The sequence below is a fragment of the Hylobates moloch genome, unplaced genomic scaffold (assembly GCF_009828535.3).
Source record: "Hylobates moloch isolate HMO894 unplaced genomic scaffold, HMol_V3 SCAFFOLD_14, whole genome shotgun sequence".
In the NCBI taxonomy this organism is placed as follows: domain Eukaryota; kingdom Metazoa; phylum Chordata; class Mammalia; order Primates; family Hylobatidae; genus Hylobates; species Hylobates moloch.
This window is the reverse complement of record NW_026652289.1, coordinates 14,235,410-14,241,409: the sequence shown is the minus strand read 5'-3', so window position 1 is coordinate 14,241,409 and position 6,000 is coordinate 14,235,410.

Below are 6,000 nucleotides of genomic sequence, written 5' to 3'. Positions count from 1 at the left end.
GTAGCTGGGATTACAGGCACCTGCCACCACGCCTGGCTAATTTTTTGTATTTTTTAGTAGCGAAGGGTTTCACCGTGTTAGCCAGGATGGTCTTGATCTCCTGACCTCATGATCCATCTGCCTCGGCCTCTCGAGTAGCTGGGATTACAGGCGACTGCCACCACGCCCAGCTAATTTTTGCATTTTTAGTAGAGACGGGGTTTCTGCCATGTTGGCCAGGCTGGTCTTGAACTCCTGACCTCAGGTGATCTGCCTGCTTGAGCCTCCCAAAGTGCTGGGATTACAGGTGTGAGCCACTGCACCCAGCCAAGACTTTTGTTGTTGTTGTTACGCTAAGGAAATTTCTGTTATAACAACATACTGGTACTTTATATCAGCTGGGACTTTGGCAGCTTGACTTATTCAAGGATTGTGCGCTTGCAACACGGTGGTCCTGGCTGGGTTAGGTTAACAGGGTTCCTGGGACCTGAAAGACAATACTGGGTACTTAGAAGTGTCTGTATTGTTTCCCGTCATTCTTAGGGGACTCAGAAGTCCCTTGGGAAGGAAGTTGATTCCTGGCGATGATGGGTTATATTCATAGCTTATGACACCATGATACATCATAAATCTCATCTCACCTGAGACACTGCATCTCAGTCTTTCTCCTGCCACCTGTGAAGAATTCCAGATGTTTCCATAGGCCCCACACAAAGACTTAAGTTCACATCAGAACTGTCTGATTATTCTTAGTTTACACATCAGAACTGTCTGATTATTCTTAGAGTTTACAGAAATTGTAAAAAATATTTGGGGATATTTGAATTCTTAATTAAAATTTCAGGAAGCCCACAGGTTCATTGCATAAATAAATAAAAATAGAAATAGAGGGCCGGGCGCGGTGGCTCACGCTTGTAATCCCAGCACTTTGGGAGGCCGAGGTGGGCGAATCACGAGGTCAGGAGATCGAGACCACGGTGAAACCCCGTCTCTACTAAAAATACAAAAAAATTAGCCGGGCGTGGTGGCGGGCGCCTGTAGTCCCAGCTACTCAGAGAGGCTGAGGCAAGAGAATGGCGTGAACCCAGGAGGCAGAGCTTGCAGTGAGCCGAGATTGCGCCACTGCACTCCAGCCTGGGCGACAGAGTGAGACTCTGTCTCAAAAAAAAAAAAAAAAAAAGAAATAGAAATATTCTACTATCTCAATTCACAAATGGTATCTCCTTTCCACATTTTTTTCCCCTGAGGAATAACTGGCAAAAAAGCCTAATGGTTCCTCTTATCATACTTCCATGGAAGTATTACATGTTGTTTTTACTTTGGTTCCTGGGTTTTTCTTCCTTATCAGTCTTCAGCACTGTTTTTGGAAGTGAATGCACACCATTGGCCAGTCACCAAGTCACCAAAGCTTGAATTTTTTTTTTTTTTTTGAGACACAGTCTCGCTGTGTTATCCAGGCTGGAGTGCAATGGGGCAATCTCGGCTCACTACAACCTCCGACTCCCGGGTTCAAGTGATTCTCCCGCCTCAGCCTCCACAGTAGCTGGGACTACAGGCGTGTGCCATCACTCCCGGCTAATTTTTTTTTTTTTTTTTTTTGAGACAAAGTCTCACTCTGTCACTCAGGCAGGAGTGTATGATCTCGGCTCACTGCAACCTCTGCTTCCTGGGTTCAAGCAATTCTCCTCAGCCTCCCGAGTAGCTGGGACTACAGGTGCCCACCACCACACCTGGCTAATTTTTGTATTTTTAGTAGAGACGGGGTTTCACCATATTGGCCAGGCTAATCTCGAACTCTGGACCTCAAGTGATTGGCCCACCTCGGCCTCCCAAAGTGCTGGGATTACAGGCATGAGCCACCACGCCCTGCCCAAAGCTTGAATTTTACACCTGTTTTCTTTTGTGCTATGTACTGTATCACTAAAAAGCTAGAATTTTTTAAATTTATTTTATTTTTTTATAATTTTTCATTTCCATAAGTTTTGGGGGAACAGGTGGTATTTGGCTGTATGAGTAAGTTCTTTAGTGGTGATTTGTGAGATTTTGGTGCACCTATTACCTGAACACTACACACTGAACCCAATTTGTAGTCTTTTATTCCTCACCCCCTTCCCGCCCTTTCCCCCTGAGCCTCCAAAGTCCACTATATCATTACTGTGCCTTTGCATCTTCATAGCTTAGCTCCCACTTATGAGTGAGAACATACAATGTTTGGTCTTCCATTCCTGAGTTACTTCACTTAGAATAATAGTCTCCAATCCCATCCAGGTTGCTGTGAATGCCATTAAATCATCTCTTTTTATGGCTGAGTAGTATTCCATAATACTATGTATACCACAGTTTCTTTATCCACTCATTGACTGATGGGCATTTGGGCTGGTTCCACATTTTTGCAATTGCTAATTGTGCTGCTATAACCATGTGTGCACAAGCATCTTTTTCGTATAATGACTTCTTTTCCTCTGGGTAGATACCTAGTAGTGGGATTGTTGAATCAAATGGTAGTTCTACTTTTAGTTCAAAAAGCTAGATTTTTTACTTTAATTAAGGTAGACCTCATTAAAATCTTTTATTACATTTTTTGAGGGCAAGTCTGGACCCTGAATTTTCTATTATGCATCTAGATTTCTGTTTGTATAAGCTTAAATGTATTAATTCTCTTTTGAGATTGGTTCCTATTTTGGATATTAGGCTTTTGATCTCAAAAGAGCATTTGGTTTCCACACTTCTTCTACTTTTCATGTCTACATTGACCCTGGAGCACTCATTTATCTTCACTATTTGTCTTAGTCCATTTGTGTTGCTATAAAGGAATACTGAGGCTGGGTGATTGACAAAGAAAAGACATCTATTTGGCTCATGCTGGGATAATATTTGTAAATTTTAATTGCAATGAATGGTATTTATGTTTACATCTCTAGCATATTTTACTGTGTGCATTTTAGCCATTGTAATTCATTTTATTATTTATTTTACAGTAATATTTATTATGGATTGACTAATGCTGTATAAAAAGCCTGGCAACAGCATCTGCTTTGGGTGAGGCCTCAGGCTGCTTCCACTCAAGGTGGAAGGTGAAGTGGACCAGCGTGTGCAGAGATCACATGGTGAGGGAGGAAGGAAAAGGGCTGGACGAGGTGCCAGGCTCTTTGTAACAACCAGCTTTCATGAGAACGAATAGAGCAAGAATTCAATCACTTCTTCCCAGCCCAGAAAGGGCACTAATCTATTCACGGGGGATCTGCCCCCATGGCCCAAACACCTCCCATTAACATTGTAGATCAAATTACATCTTGAGATTTGGAACGGTCAGACATCCAAACTAAAGCACTGTTGTAGTCTCATCTCCCTGTTAAGGGCAGTCCTTTCCTTTTCCTTGGAGATGATGCAGAGACCCTAATCCTACTTCCCTTCCTGGCCAAGAGGCCAACAAGTAGAGTTAAGTCACAACATGGCACAGCTGGTGAACTGAATAAGGGAGCAATGCAACCCTATGTTGAAGGAGCAGGAGGATTTACCCAATGTGTGCTGGCAGAAGAATGGAAGAGACTGGATTCTCAGGTGCTGGATCAAGGGGAGTGAAACATAAAGTTGGATAAGGGAGAACTTATCAATTTGGGAGCATCCTGCTGGGATCTAGAATTTAATATGCTGGCAAGAGCCCTGGAAGGGACTCGCTACTGGGATGGCTCTTAGAGCCTGGGAAAAGCACTGGACTACACTAAGTGAAACAGAAATGCCAGAAATGCCAGAACTGCCATGGCAGACAGAGAAGGCCTCAGAGAAGCGGGCCTCTGGAACTCATACACACACAAGGCTAGAAACCTCACCAATTGATTGTATTGCACACAAAGGCACAGAGGACCTTCCATTGTCCTAAGCAGTAAGAAATGCACTAGTGAGAGGGGTGCTGAAAGCAGTGAGAAGCTCAGTGGTGGTTCTCCCAGGGCTGTAGTAGGAGATGCCACAGCAGAATTTGGTTTATTGATATAAATTGATATGATAGGACATTGAAATAACAGAGGCCAGGTGGCAGCACTCAATTACCAGAAGCCAGGCAGGTGCAGTTATGATAAAGAGCATTAAAGTTGGATGGCAGTCAGGGAGGATTCACCCACAGGGAGCGGTGAAAACAGTTAAAGAGTGTGATGTCCCCAGGGGTAAGACAGATGGCAAACAAGTGAGGATATTATTTACTTTATACAACTAGAAGAAATCAAGGGTGGATGCTCAGGAAGCTGAGGGCAGCTGCCCAATAAACAAATCATGATCCTTTGCTCAGTTTTCAAACTTGAGCCAATTTTCTAACCTGGAGTCCATTGACTGAAGAGAAGTCTGGATATTTGGGAGACAGGACTTTACTATATTACAGCAAACATGCCAGCAATGATTCGGCCAATCCGTCCCTTAAGGCCACTTGCTTGGGTAACCACATGCAAGAGGAAGGGGCATGGCAGCTAGCTCCCAAGGTCAGCTCCTAGCTCACCTCCTAGTCTTCATGCCTCTGTGTGGTCCTCTTGCATGTTAAATGGGGCTGACCTGTAACAAATAGGACATTGTGCAAATGATGGAGTGTGACTTCTGAAGTTAAGGCATAAATACACTGTGGCTTCTGCCTTGCTCTTAAACATCACTGCATTTGGGAGGAGCCAACTGCCATTTCATAAGGACACTCAAACCAACCTTTGGAGAGGTTCAAGTAGCAAGGAACTAAGGCTTCCTGGGAACAGCCCCCAAGAACAACAGACATGCATCATAGAACTGGATCTTCCAGTTCCAGTGAAGCTTTCAATTGACTGTAGCTCCAACCCACATCTTTTTTTTTTTTTTTTTTTTTTTTTTGAGTGGAGTCTTGCCCTGTTGCCAGACTGGAGTGCAGGGGAGTGATCTCGGCTCACTGCAACCTCTGCCTCCCGAGTTCAAGTGATTCCTGAGCCTCAGCCTCCCAAGTAGCTAGGACTGTAGTGGTGACAAGACTCCTGGAAGAGACACACACAAAAACTATTTTTTTTGTATTTTAATAGAGACGGGGTTTCAACATGTTGGCCAGGATGGTCTCGATCTCCTGACTTCATGATTCGCCTGCCTCGGCCTCCCAAAGTGCTGGGATTACAGGCATGAGCCACCACGCCCGGCCTCCAACCCACATCTTGACTGCAACCTCGTGAAAGACCTTATGCCATAACCTCACAGGTCAGCCATTCCCAAATTCCAGACCCACAGAAACTCTGTGAGATAATAAATGTTTATTGCTGTTTTAAGCTACTAAATTTTAGTGTAATTTGTTACACCGTAATAAATAATTAATATAGAGACCAGACACTTCAATGACTATTTAGGTCTGAATTGATACCCAGAGAATTAAAGCCTCATTGTAAACTCCCTGTCAGGGTGGGGGCCGATAGGTACAAGATGATTCATTCAGTCTAGGCCTGGGTCAAGCCGCAGTGGGTCCACTGCCTCCATGGACTTAGGTGGTGGTTGTTTCCACAGCTGCCAACTGTACAATTGGAATGGATACACTTGGTACCTGCCATAACCGCCGCACTATTTGGCCTGTGAGGTAAGAGATGTTGTAACAGAAGGCTGAGTGGAAGGCCCTAAAACTGAAAGACAATTGTGCATCCCAAGAGTGCTGGAGATGAGTGTCAGCCTTAAGGACTTAGAAGACGCAGGTGTGATGGCCCCAGGCCATCTCTATTTAATTCACCAGCCTGGCCCCTGCAGAAACCACTGGATTCTGGATAATGATAGTGCACAACTGCAAACTCCATCAGAAGGAGCCCAGATTGCAGCTGCTGGGCTTGGTATGATACTTTTTTTTTTTTTTTTTTTTTGAGACAGAGTCTTGCTCTGTCACCTAGGCTGGAGTCCAGTGGCATGATCTTGGCTCACTGCAACCTCCGCCTCCTGAGTTCAAGCAATTCTCTGCCTCAGCCTCCTGAGTAGCTGGGATTATAGGCACCCACCACCATGCCTGGAAAATTTTTGTATTTTTAGTAGAGACAGGGTTTCACCATC